Below are 15,187 nucleotides of genomic sequence, written 5' to 3'. Positions count from 1 at the left end.
ATGAAGTCATGGAATAATGGAGTACGAACAAAGATTTCCGATGTAGATTTATCGCCTACTTAGAAAACAAGAAAAACTGAGAAAGAAGGTATACAGTCTCGAGTATTATAGTTCGAAGAAAGGTAGCTTGCGAAAATGCTTTGTGCGCTACTTAAATAAGACCCGACATTGGAATAGACTAATTTGACCCTGTGAAGTACGTAGAATCCTGACAGCTAAATTATCGATTGATATAAAGGAAAATCTTATCTATGTTCCTGATATCGATCTCGAACATTCCCTTGATCTGATTCAAGAGGATCTCAAACAATTGAACGGAACAAAAGTGACTAAACCGTAATTGATATTTTGAAGATAAGCACAACGGTTATAATAATCATAATAACAGCAATAACGGTATCTATTCCGAATGGCTTGGTCAGAATTACAAGAGAAATAAGAAACGGTTTGGGTAGTGGAAATTAGAAATGGAAATGGAAATTTTGCGTATAATTAAGGTCCGCCCGTAAATTTCAGTCCTAACCTCCGCCCGTACGACCATCAAAACCAGAATCAGCCTGCACAGAAAACCAACAATCCGAGAAAAAGAAAGTATAATGACAATTACACCGCCAGTAATTACAATTACGATAGCCGAAACGTGACTCCTCAGTGGCACAATAATAATAATAGTAATCCAGCCTTCTGCTGCTATGGTTGCAACTGGAGAGCATTAGCAAATGCAACACCAGATGAACAGTCATGTAAATAACCCTACAGCTATTCCAGGTCCGTTAAAATATTGCCATAGAATAATCATAGCGCGACAATAATCGACGTTACACAAGAATCCCGTAACGCACCAGTTAAACAGGAAAACTGAATACAACCTTCCGAGGCTGATCGCAGAATAAGAGAGATGCAAATGTGGGGCAAATATAGAAACCGAATTCTAATTCTACGACATAATGAAGTTGAAACAACCCAGGACAAATTACGTAAAGAATATCTAAAACATAACTCAGGAAAGCAAAATGATACAACCCATGGTGAATCCATCAGTTAATGCTATACCTACTGGTATAATTATAGATCGTGGGGATACTACTTCTGTTATGAGTTATAATTTATACGAACAGATCAGTGTGAAGAGTAAGTCAAAGTTTCATCCATTCAGAAGTATAGTGTTACTGGAGCTTTCGGAGAGCAGTCACAGACCGTAAAATTTCAAATACAGGTCGACATTATGGGACAGAAGGAAAAAGTACTAAAACGCACTCTCTTGGTATTAAATAAATTCTTGGGCTCATGCATTTGTGGATGGTATTTCCTGTGTGAGAGCAAAACCATAATAAAACTCGAGGCAGGAACATTGGTAAAGAAACGGCAACAGTATAAAACTGGACCTAGTGAAGCAGCTATGACTTCACAGTAAATATTGTCAGCTAATCAATATAAAATGTGTTAGTCCAATGGCACTGCACATAACAAATGAAAATAGGTTGTATGATTTCAACCGGCTCAAGGAAGCGGAGATAATAGATCTCATCAGAATTAAAGTAGGTGAATCCACGTATTTGATGGATGAAAAACAAAGAGAACTGTTGCATCTGTTAAAAAGTTATGTTAAAGTATTTGATGGAAAGCCACACATGGTTAATGATTATGTGTACCATACGAAGGTGTACCCTTATAAAATATTTTGTTCGTCAGCTTATTCAGTCCCTTGCTCAAAGAAAAAGCGGTGACTAAAGAAATTCGTAAGATGTTAGACTTGCGGCCGGCCGGAGTGGTCGAGCGGTTCTAGGCGCTACGGTCGCAGGTCCGAATCCTGCCTCGGGCATCGATGTGTGTGATGTCTTTAGGTTACTAAGGTTTAAGTAGTTCTAACTTCTAGGGGACTGATGACCTCAGAAGTTAAGTCCCATAGAGCTCATGGCCATTTGATCCATTTTGTTAGACTTGCATACAGCTGAACCTACAGTAGTTCACTTCTCGCTGTAGCCAAGCGAGATGGAAGCATCTGCTTAGTTATGGGTGTGTACAACATTAATAAAATTATTGTACTTTTCCATACATAACCAGAGAACTTAGAAGAATTGTTGTAATAATTTTGTTGAGTTAAGTGTTTATTCTCCATAGATTTAAGATATTTGTACTGGCAGATCAAATTAGACAAAGGATCCAGGAAGTACATAGCCTTCGTCTTCTCTGGCCAAAGTTAAAAGTTTCAAGTGATGCCATTTGATTTGAATGTGAGTGAAGTGATTTCCATAGCAACGCTGGAGAGTGTATTAGGATCAGAGCTGATTGAAAACGTCACCTGATATGCAGATGACTTCTTAATAACCACAGAAATGTCTGAAGAGTATATTAAATTACTAAAAAGTGTACTTGAAAGGTTTGTAGAGTATGGCATCACTGCAAACCTGATGAAATCCATGTTTGGCAAAAATCAGATTAAGATTTGGGGCCATGCTATCACCTCAGTAAGAATAAAAACAGATCCAAAAAGGTTAGATGCTATCAGAAATTTTCCACACCCCACCAATAAAAAACAATTAATATCTTTTCTTTATCTCGCCTCACTCTTCTGAAGATTCATACCGAATCACTTACTGAATAATGACCACCTCTTCAGTATGTTGAGAAAGAATAAGCCATGCTATTAATCTCAGTGCACAGAAGTATATGAGCAATCAAAAATTGCTTTACTAGAGTCAGATATTTAGCATCATCCGAACGTGAACGAGGATTTTCGTTTAGGTACTGCACCATCACTGACAGGATTAGATACTTGTCTCTTCCATATAGTAAAAGTAGACAACCGGAAAGAAATTAGGATGATAGGTTCTGCAGTTGGATTCTGTCTGACAGTGAAACAGGTTATACTGTAACTGAGTTAGAAGTACCAGTCATAAAATGGGTTTTGGAGAAAATTAATTCTTTTGTGCATGGGAAAAGAATTAAAGTGTACTTGCGATCACTAGTAAGTTTCTCGTTGTGAATCTTCAAGTTTTCTCATCCAGTGTGTTCTAAATAGTCTTCAAGGGTTTCCATTTGCACAACGTGATCTGTTGGCAAACCTGTGAAGACTATTTACAAGTTTCTTGTTATCTTGCAAATTATTGCATGCTAGAGTTGTCTGATGGGCATTAGCCTTACAAAATTATGATGTAGAATTAATCCATGCCAAAGGAAAAGACAATGCCATAGCAGATACTTTTTTGAGACTACCTCAAGGTTTGATGAAATAGCACGAAATTGTTGAGCAGTCGTCCAACTTTAAAACCTTAACAGTAAAAAATTCCCTATTTCGGCAACAATACATGAACATGTGCAAAAATATGGCAAATTTACAAGACGCCGATCCTAAATGGAGTAATATTAAGCAACCCTTACTTCAGAACAATGGTCAAACTGTTGCTAGAAAAATAAATTATGCTCTGGTATATTGTTTTATAAGAGTAGTGACGAGGTTAAAGAATGGAAAGTATCCATTCCATCATAGTGTCTTTTGAGCTTTATTTGGCTTACCCATTATCTGTCGGGACATTTTGGATTTCATAAATGCACAGCTAAGATGTTTAGGCTCCGTTATATTCTCAATCTAAAAATAAAAGTAACTGCTGTTCTAAGAACTTGTCTAAGATGTCAAAAAGCCAAACCAGTGGTCATGCAGTAGGATGAAATTACGTCCCGTAATTCCCACAAAATCTGCAGCTTGTTTCCTAACGTCTGCCAGAGGTGGGATTAAATATATATTGTAGCATTATAATGGAGGGCTCAGAAGCCAATCGGCCGGCCGCTGTGGTCGAGCGGGTATAGACACTACAGTCTCGAAATGCGGGACCGCTACGGTCGCAGGTTCGAATCCTACCTCGGGCATGGATGTGTGTGATGTCCTTAAGTTAATTATGTTTAAGTAGTTCTAAGTTCTAGGGGACTGATGACCTCAGAATTTAAGTCCCATAGTGCTCAGAGCCATTTGGACCTTTTTTTTTCATAAGCCAATCAGTGTAAGTCGTCATTTTTCTGCAAGTGACTTATATGTCACAACAGATTTCTTAGTATTCGATCTTTGAGTTGGCGAGACGAGTAAGTCACAATTAAACATTTCTTACACTAGAGGGCAGCACATGTACTAACCACAGACTAAATGATCCGAAATGTTCCGAACTCATTTAGTGTAAGCCAGTTTGCAACACCAGTTTGTTTGTCTTTGCGTACTGTTAGGCATACGAATCTGCTACTGTTACACAATACGTGCTTTTTAGATCAGGATGTCCTCTCCACTTCTTGAAAATACGCCATTTTCAGATAGCATATCTGAATATGTACCGGTCAATGATAACAATTCGTCCGATGCAGATATGTACATTCTAACCTCTAAAACGTGTCGTGATTTCATGTGACCACTCTGAAAAGGCTTCTTTCCCAAAACTAGTGTATTGTTTATCTCGTTATTGATATTGTAACTTTACAACCGGAACGTTACGTAACAAGCATTGCTGAACACGTGTTTTGGAATAATTTTTTTGAATTGCGAACTGTTTGGTGAGCTAACTGAATGACTTCCAAAGTATTTTATTCATTTGTAGATGTCACTGAAGAGGATGATTGCCAGTTAGACAATCATGATAAAAGCAATGAAAACGAAAATATTATGATAGACATAGGAAGAAACTGGAAGAGAAGGCAATATTCATGGAAAAGGGTAGTCAGTTCTGCCAAAAGATCTTCTGGGAAAGCTTATGTGAACAGAAGTGGGAAAAATTTGCCTACAAAATCCTTTAAAAAGGTGAACTGTAAATGTTCACGGAAGTATTTTGATCTTGTAAATCCTGCAGAACTGCGATCATTGTTCGAATTCGTTTATAAATTGGGCGATAATGCAAAGCAGAACGTATATCTTCGTGGACTAATCCACAGCATGAAGGTCGTCAAAGAAACTAATCGAAGGCACCGAAATCGAAAACTCTTACATGTTATTTGGCAACAACAGTGATGTCAATTCGTATGCGTAAAAAGTGTATTATAGACACATTTCAAGTTACTGATGCTCGTCTTTATAAAATATCGGGTAGTACAGAACCATCCGCATGTATTGATAAAAGAGGCCATAGACCACCAACAAATAAAATCGATGTGACAAAAGTGAAAGAATATATCGAATCGTTTCCCTTTTATAAAAGTCGTTATACCCTCTCTGATGCGCCAGATCTGAGATATCTGCAGTCTAATATGAATATCAGAAAGATGTACAACCTTTACGTGGAGAAATGTGCACAGGATGGTAACAAACATGTCAAAAAAGATATGTATTATCAAGTGTTTTCTACTAATTTCAGTTTACATTTTAAACCCCGTCGAAAGATACATGCCAGCTATGCGATCCCCTGCAGAACAGTCTTACTTTTCAGAATGATGATGCCAAAAAGGATGATGCAAAGATTACAAAAGAGCTTCATCTTCAGCGAGCACAACAAGCAAGAGATACTCTGAATTCAGACAAGTTACTTGGACGAGAAAATGTCTACGTTTTTACTTTTGATCTGGAAAAAGCTTTACCGTTCCCAAAACTTCCCACATCTGCTGCCTGTTACAAACTAAATACGAATGTATATAAGCTAAGAGTCCACAATTTTGATGAATCTAAATGTTACATGTACATGTGGGATGAGACAGAATGATCTCAAGGATCACAGGAAATTGGAGCATGTCTTGCTAAACATCTTAAACAACATGCCTCATCTCATCGCCATGTTATCATGTATTCAGATTCTTGCACAGGTCAAAACAGGAATATCAAACTAAGCTTATTGTTGCAAAAACATTTGCAAAATCCAGGGACGGCAGCTGATTACATTGCCACACAGTTATGGTATCAGGACACAGTTACCTACCAAGTGATGCAGATTTTGGCGTTATCGAATCCAAAGCAAAAAAGGAAGAATTTATTTTCTGGTAACAGAGTTGAAGAGAGAAGAGTTTCTTTCAACCAAAAGCTTGGAAGCTTGAATTTCCAACAGGAAAACCAATACTGAAGGGGGTAAAGTAAACTGGTTGAAAATATAATGGCTAAGAAACTGCAAGACCAAGAAAATTCTATTTTCTACAAAGAAACAGTGCTGGATGATACTGCACTTTATGAGATCAACATTACATCAAATTCAAAATGAAGGCGTCCTCATTTCCTCAATGTTCTTCAAAATCCCCTATATCCAGATCGGCGACCTGTTAATAAGCTGAAAGAAAAGCATTTGTTGCAAGTTTTGCAATATGTTCCTTCTTATTTTATCGATGGTTACCTTCAATAAACCAAAGCACATGTACATCATCCTCAAAAACAGAAGAAATCAAGAATCCTGCAGAGTATAGTACAAATCACAGTTTATGTGTTAAATTACAGTTATGTTGTAAATTACTTAAGATACGTTCTTCTGTATTCTCACAATAGGTGAGTCCTATGATTGCACAAATCACTTGTACTTTTGTGTGTTACATTTTGAAAACATCTAATTATCTTCAGTTTCATTGTGGGCTGACTTACACTGAATGGCATCTGAGCCCTCCATATTATCTGTTAAATTGTATCCCATAAGACTAGCCACAATTGCATCTATCAGTAGAAGGATCATACAAGAATATATTCCACTGGTAGGAAAACCCGATGCTAGCTTGTCAGATAACTCATCTTACGTCACAGGTCATAAACCTAGATCCTATATGAGAGAACACGGTATTAAGTATATTTCAATATCCCGCTTTAATACGGGAGCCAGTCCCATTGCACAAGTATTCGGAGAATTTTATAGATCTACAATATCAAATGCTCCAAAACAGCAGTCAGAATGGATTGACTATGTAACTGTATTTGAAAATGTGTTCAGTAACTTACCTCATTCTTCTATGAAACAAACGCCTTCTGAAGTAATGTTTAACGAAATGGAAAAGTGTGAATGCATAGATCCAGCATCGAAAATACCCAAGTTAGTCGGCAACAAAGACGAGCAGACAAGCCGACTTTTACAAGAACTGCGACATAATGCTCAAAAGAGAAAGTCCCGGTTTGATAAAAGGGTAGGACAAACAACACAGAAGAAAACTGGAGACAAGATTCTCCTCAAAGCGCACCCTAAAGTGTCGTAATAATAATAATAATAATAATAAAAGTGATAAGCTCTTTATTCTGGACCACACATTACTGTAGATATCCCGCATGAGTGGAGCTGCCTACGTTGTTATCCAGAAACTAAAATGATAACACGTTTGTACCTTCATAAGCATAACAAAAACTGTTATGTTGTGTTACAGATGTAGTGATTAACAATAAAGTACTTTTTTCAAGTAAAGTGTTACTTTTGTCGTTTGGTATCTCCGATATAGCCATTTGTTATCTAAAAAATATTTTTTTTATGTGTTAGCCTTAAGTTAAGTGAAATTTCCTTAAAGGTTGAGTCCTCAGCTCATATTCAAGGTTTTGACGTTATGGAGCTTTCTCTCGCACTCTTAATACTTATCTGGTGTTACTTAATACAAACTTTAACGAATCTCGGTAACATGAAGTGAGTGAGTTGTCATGAGAGTGACAGCGACGAATATAGGAGACTTGTCTATTCAAAAGTAATAAAAGTGGTGAAAGGGCTGCTTGAAGTTGTCATTTCGCCATGATAAATGTTATGAGCAGTAAAAAGTGCATATCTGGAATGTTGTTGTTGTTGTTGTTGTGGTCTTCAGTGCAGAGACTGGTTTGATGCAGCTCTCCATGCTACTCTATCTTGTGCAAGCTTCTTCATCTACCAGTACCTACTGCAACCTACATCATTCTGAATCTGCTAAGTGTATTCACCTCTTGGTCTCCCTCTACGATTTTTACCCTCCACGCTGCCCTCCAACACTAAACTGGTGATCCCTTGATGCCTCAGTACATGTCCTACCAACCGATCCCTTCTTCTAGTCAACTTATGCCACAAGCTCCTCTTCACCACAGTTCTATTGAGTACCTCCTCATTAGTTATGTGATCTACCCACCTAATATTCAGTATTCTTCTGTAGCACAACATTTCGAAAGCTTCTATTCTCTACTTGTCCATGTTTCATTTCCATACAAAGCTGCACTCCATACAAATACTTTTAGAAGCGACTTCCTGACACATAATTCTATACTCGATGTTAACAAGTTTCTCTTCTTCAGAAACGTTTTCCTTACCATTGCCAGTCTACATTTTATATCCTCTCTACTTCGACCATCATCAGTTAATTTGCTCCCCAAATATCAAAACTCCTTCACTGGTTTAAGTGTCTCATTTCCTAATCTAATTCCCTCAGCATTACCCGACTTAATTCGAGTACATTCCATTATCCTCGTATGGCATTTGTTGATGTTCATCTTATATCCTCCTTTCAAGATACAGTCCAGTCCGTTCAACTGCACTTCCAAGTCCTTTGCTGTCTCTGACAGAATTACAATGTTATCGACGAACCTCAAAGTTTTTATTTCTTCTCCAGGGTTTTTAATACCTACTCAGATTTTTTCTTTTGTTTATCCGGCCGTTGTGGCCGTGCTGTTCGAGGCGCTTCAGTCTGGAACAGCGTGACCGCTACGGTCGCAGGTTCGAATCCTGTCTCGGGCATGGATGTGTGTGATGTCCATAGGTTAGTTAGGTTTAAGTAGTTCTAAGTTCTAGGGGACTGACGACCACCGATGTTAAGTCCCATAGTGCTCAGAGCCATTTGAACCATTTTTTCTTTTGTTTCAAAAATGGTTCAAATGGCTCTGAGCAGTATGGGACTTAACTTCTGAGATCATCATGCCCCTAGAACTTAGAACTACTTAAACCCAACTAACCTAAGGACATCACACACATCCATGCCCGAGGCAGGCTTCGAACCTGCGACCGTAGCGGTCACGCGGGTCCAGACAGTAGCGCCAAGAACCGCTCGGCCGCTCCGGCCGGCTTTCTTTTGTTTCACTGTTTGCTCAATATACAGACTGGATAACATCGGGGAGAGGCTACAACCCTGTCTCATTCCCTTCCCAACCACTGCTTCCCTTTCATGTCCCTCGACTCTTATAACAACCATATGGTTTCTGTACAAATTGTAAATAGCCTTTCGATCCCTGTATTTTACCCCTGCCAACTTCAGAATATGAAAGAGGGTATTCAAATCAACATAGTTAAAAGCTTTCTCTAAGTCTACAAATGCTAAAAACGTAGGCTTGCCTTGCCATAATCTATTCTCTAAGATAAGTCGTAGGGTCAGTATTGCCTAACGTGCTCCAACATTTCTACGGAATTCGGACTGATCTTTCCCGAGGTCGGCTTCTTCCAGTTTTTCCATCCCTCCGTAAACAATTCGTGTTAGTATTTTGCAGCCGTGGCTTATTAAACTGACTTTCACATCTGTCAGCACCTCCTTTCTTTGGGATTGGAATTATTATATTCTTTAAGTGTGAGTGTATTTCGCCTGTCTCATACATCTTGCTCACCACATGGTAGAGTTTTGTCAGGGCTGGCTCTCGCAAGGCTTTCAGTACTTCTAATGGAATGTTGTCTAATCCCGGGGCCTTGTTTCGACTCAGATTTTTCAGTGCTCTGTCAAACTCGTCACGCACTATCATATCTCTCATTTCATCTTCATCTACATCTTCTTCCATTTCCATAATATTGTCCTCAAGGACATCGCCCTTGTATAGATCCTCTTTCTGCTTTCCCTTCCTTGCCTAGAACTGGGTTTCCATCTGAGCTCTTGATATTCATACAATTGGTTCTCTTTTCTCCAAAGGTCTCTTTAATTTTCCTGTAGGCAGTATCTCTATCTTACCCCTAGTGAGATAAGCCTCTAAATCCTTACATTTGTCCTCTAGCCATCCCTGCTTAGCCATTTTGCACTTCCTGTCGATCTCATTTTTGAGACGTTTCTATTCCTTTTTGCCTGCTTCCTTTAGTGCATTTTTATATTTTCTCCTTTCATCAATCAAATTCAATATCTCTTCTGTTACCCAAGGATTTCTACTAGCCCTCATCTTTTTACCTACTTGATTCTCTGCTACCTTCACTATTTCGTCCCTCAAAGCTACCCACTTTTCTTCTACTGCATTTCTTTCCCCCAATCTCGTCAATTGTTCCCTTGTGCTCTGCCTGAAACTCTGTACAACCTCTGGTTTAGTCAGTTTATCCAGGTCCCATCTCCTTAAATTCCCACCTTTTTGCAGTTTCTTCAGTTTTAATTTACAGTTCATAACCAATAGATTGTGGGCAGAGTCCACATCTGTCCTTGGAAATGTATTACAATTTAAAACTTCGTTCCTAAATCTCTGTCTTACCATTGTATAATCTATCTGATACCTTCTAGTATCTCCAGGCTTCCTCCGTGTATACAACCTTCTTTCATGATTCTTGAACCAAGTGTTAGCTATGATTAAGTTATGCTCTGTGCAAAATTCTGCCACGCGACTTCCTCTGTCATTTCTTAGCCCCAATCCATATTCACCTATTATGTTTTCTTCTCTTCCTTTTCCTACTATCGAACTCCAGTCCCCCATGACTATTAAATTTTCGTATCGCTTCACTACCTGAATAATTTCTTTTATCTCACGATACATTTCATTAATTTCTTCGTCGTCTGCAGAGCTAGTTGGCATATAAACTTGTACTACTGTAGTAGGCGTGGACTTTGTCTCTATCTTGGCCACCATAATGCGTTCAGTATGCTGTTTGCAGTAGCTTACTCGCGCTCATACTTTTTTATTCATTATTAAACCTACTGCTCCATTACCCCTATTTGATTTTGTATTTATAACCCTGTATTCACCTGACCAAAACTTTTGTTCTTCCTGCCACCGAACTTCGCTAATTCCCACTATATCTAACTTCAACCTATCCATTTCCCTTTTTAAATTTTCTAACCTACCTTCCCGATTAAGGGCTCTGACATTCCACGCTTCGATCCGTAGAACTCCAGTTTTCTTTCTCCTCATAACTTTCTCCTGATATCTGGAATAACAGAGACTAATTCATAAGTCAATGTGTTTCTAGGTGTTGTGACGTTCAACTGTTACATATTCAAATGTTGGAGTACTGAAAGTTGTCGACCACAGACTGCCGATTATTCAACCGTCTGCGGCCTGGGCGAGCAGGAGCCATCGAGAAAATTATCTCACTGGGCTCGGTTCTTTAACTGGCAGCCACAGACCTGCTGGGTCCGCACATTTGTGCTCTCAGTGTTCCTGAGATCGTCCTCCTGGCTACAAAAAGAAGACAGCACAAGAACAGACATAAGAAATAAATGTAATAATATTTGTTAAATTTGAAACAGTTGGAGTTCATAGTGCGCAGTCTGTTAGACTCATCTAGTTTCAAGTTTCCATACCTAAGAAGTTAAATAACTGAAGTTTATAGCGAAAAATCTCTAAATCTCAATCAGTTTTAAGTTGCCATACCTAAGGAATGAAAACTTTTTAAGAGAACAAATATTTCGGTTCACAAATTACTTGAGAGCTTAGCCTAAAACTTAATAAGTATGATATCGTGGCTCTCCTTTTGGACTGTGGCCAGGGGGCTGTTAAACGGTCATAAGCCATGATTTTAATTAATTTCATTAATATTTTTGTGCTACTGTGAATAAATAGTGTGCAAAGAACTTCTAGGAATAGGATGTAATATTTACGTCAAATTTTGTTTTGTGTAAGTCCATAAATAGTCGAGACATTAGTGTCTCGAGCTCATTTCTAACTTACAGTGTCTCAGCTCATCTTGACTCACGTTGTCGTTGTTGTGTTAAATCGTGTAAGCTTTTATGACTTTTAATTATGAAAATATACTGTGCGAAAGTATTCAGAACTTTAATTTCAGGAGTGCCTCCCACCTTCTCTGAAAGTAAATTATCTTTGCGAGAGGGAAAAAGTTTTTATTTTTATAAAGAATGGATGATTAAAATTTTTTAATTGAATCCAGGGAAGTGAGACAGGGGATCTCAGTGGACAGGAATTAACTCAGAGCTGTCACTGTGGAAATTTTAATATTTTCGGGTCGCAGCACAGAGCAGCGATCGTCATTTTTCCATTAAATCGAACGAAAGTTAACATAGCCATAGGATCTATGAGTGCCAGCATTAATGAACAATGACTTTAAAATAACTTTTGACGTGAATTTAAAATGCTTGCAAGAGTGTAACATTAATTTTTACTAGACTAGCTTTTTTCCAATGATTGACTCATTAAAATTAAAAGACAGGAAGATACTGCGAAATATTCAGTTCCACTATTACAAATTTTAAAGACAGTAAATTGTGGGGGTCTTCTCACAAAGAAAACTGACAATTACAACGCCCTGAGATCCGAAAGAAACCAATATTAAAGACGACTAACCGCTACCAACTATTCAAGAGGTGTTAATGTTTCGAGAGCCACCACACTGCTTGGAGAAATTTGGAATCCTCTAGGCTACCCAGCCTCATACTTCATTCTACGAGTTTATGTGCAGAGAACTGGTTCTGGATAATCGACTTACACAGTTTTGTCAGGCTTCTGCTTTTGCAAGAAGGGGAGAGCACTATATTTCACGTTGCACGCGAGAGGTTCATCTATCGTGCACCTCATAGTTTTTGAACTATCTGTTGCAACAAGTGCTGGAGGCTCCAGGTGCTTCCAATCCAATGACCGGATTACTAACTATTGAATTCACAACCGAAGGGCTGGAAGCGCCACTTCTGTACACTGATCTGAATGACACTGGCTCAATACATCCGTGTAGGTTTGTCATCGTTAAGGGCACCACCACGAAGTAAGTGAACTCTGAAATATCGCAGCGCTGACGATGATATTTCTGGGACTTCAGTGGAGAAGTTTTGCCTGTCATGAGTCTCAAAATGTCACTATGAATTATGACAGCCGTCATACGTCTCCAGTTCTGATAAGTTACTCTCGATTTCGTTTATACCAAACTGAAGCTCAGCCAGAAAAATGAACGAGCACAAACCCGTCTTTTCTGTCATTGAAGGGGCTTACTTATTTCGTATTGGATGTAAACGCGGTTTCTAAGTTTAAAATAACGCCACCTTACAATATAACATTCGAGCAGCTCATGAGCCACACGTTTCGGTATTCAGTGCTAAGCCACAGTTGACGTAGTGTAACAAATGAGTGACTGCTAACAAGTGAATAGGCGTGATCGATAACTGCTGCCTTGGCACGGTTTTCTCAGGTCAAGGTCAGCACATTGAAGCAGATTACAAAATCTACTGAGAAGGGAGTCCGGTAGAACAGGATTCTGTGCTGATAGCCCAGGTTGGCAAGGCCAGTGTATAGCCTTCTCAACTTTTGGCAAAGTAATTCTGCAATACCATCATACCCTTTCATCGAAATACGCAGCAGATTATCAAGGCTAATTTTCTATATTCATCTTGAAAGGATACATAACAGTTTATCGATAGCAAGAGATAAACTAGCGGAGGCCGAATATGATCAGTCTCAGACAATATCAGTGTCTTATGGGTGACGGCATCCCGAAGAGAAAAATTCTGCGATGCTGTAACTCCTTTCGTTTTACTCTTGTCAACGCAAATTACATCTAGTGTAACACAATTTCACTACGGTCGTAGGTTCGAATCCTGCCTCGGGCATGGATGTGTGTGACGTCCTTAGGTTAGTTAGGTTTAAGTAGCTCTGAGTTCTAGGGGACTGATGACATCAGAAGTTAAGTCCCATACTGCTCAGAGCCATTTGAGCCATAACACAATTTTGATCGCCATGAACACCAGTAGACGTTAATAAGAAGCCTAATTTAAAACAAATATTGGCAGGTAATGGTGGATGTATCAATATTATACTTAATCTTTCTCAAGTTGCGACTCTAACGCTACTGCGGAAAAGCAAAATCAGTCACACAGTGACAGGCTTCAACTGTTTTGGTGCGTTTTTAAATAGATTAAGTTACGGGCGGGTGGGTGGGTATTACTATTGTATAATTATGTTGCATATACAGTGTGGTCAGGAAAAGTGTGAAAAGCTGGTAAGGGTGTTGTAGGGTAGCCTGTCCTGAAAAATAATTGTTAAAAAAGTTCGATACGATGCGCCATTTCCGAGTTAATTAGCACTGAAGTTGGCCAATCACGCCGTTGCAACCATTAGTTGACTAATTTCAGTGCTAATTATCTCGAAAACGGCTCAATGTATAGAATATTTTTTTCTCAACACCTATTTCTTAGAGCAGTCTAACCTGCAACCCCTCACAAGCTCTTCATACTGTTTGTGATCACCCCGCAGATCCCAAATAAGAAAAACAAGAGTCCAAAATCTTATTACAAGCAAAAAGACTCTGGTTAGGCCTCTCTCACATGTTTACGTTTTCTATATGTACCATAATTTTATACTTATACCATCTTTAAAGCGCACCAGAACAATTTAAGCATGTGAATTCAGCAGTTTTTATGTGGTAGCAGTAAACTAATAACTTGACTGACATCATGCTGGCTCTAAAGATACGAGGGCTATTCGGAAAGTACGTTCCGATCGAACGCGAAATGAACCACTATGAAAATAAAAAATGTTTTGTGTGAAATAGGTAGCTGCACCTTTCAGCTACTTCCCTCCGTATTCACCGCTCCGATCTAAACATTTGTCGTAGTGTTGTACAAACTTTTCAATAAACCTCGTCATAGAAGGCAGCTGCCTGTGGATTCCGCCACTTCTCTAATCTCGTCTACATCTCGTTGTCTGTACCAAAATGTTGTCTTCATAGCCAGCAGTTCATGTGGGCAGAGATGAGTCACAGGACGAGCTAATTACGGGCTCTGTTGTGAGTGATCAAACACTTCCCATCGCAAACGCTAAAGAGTGCGGCCGAGAATTATCATCAAGAACGAAACGCATGACGAAACTTTGTCTCGAAACCTGGCAGAAAAACCAAAGAAATTCTGGGCGTATGTGAAGTAGCGGTAAGATACGATCAATACCTTCTCTGCGCGATAGCAATGGAGATACTACCGAAGACAGTGCTGCCGAAGCAGAGTTACTAAACACAGCCTTCCGAAATGCCTTCACAAAAGAAGACGAAGTAAATATTCCAGAATTGGAATCAAGAACAGCTGCCAACATGAGTAACGTAGAAGTAAATATCCTCGGAGTAGTGAAACAACTTAAATTGCTTAATAAAAGCAAGTATTCTGGTGCAGTCTTATATGAATTAGGTTTCTTTCGGAATAT

This window comes from Schistocerca gregaria, chromosome 7, assembly GCF_023897955.1.
Source record: "Schistocerca gregaria isolate iqSchGreg1 chromosome 7, iqSchGreg1.2, whole genome shotgun sequence".
NCBI classification, from domain to species: domain Eukaryota; kingdom Metazoa; phylum Arthropoda; class Insecta; order Orthoptera; family Acrididae; genus Schistocerca; species Schistocerca gregaria.
This window is presented reverse-complemented; position numbering follows the sequence as displayed.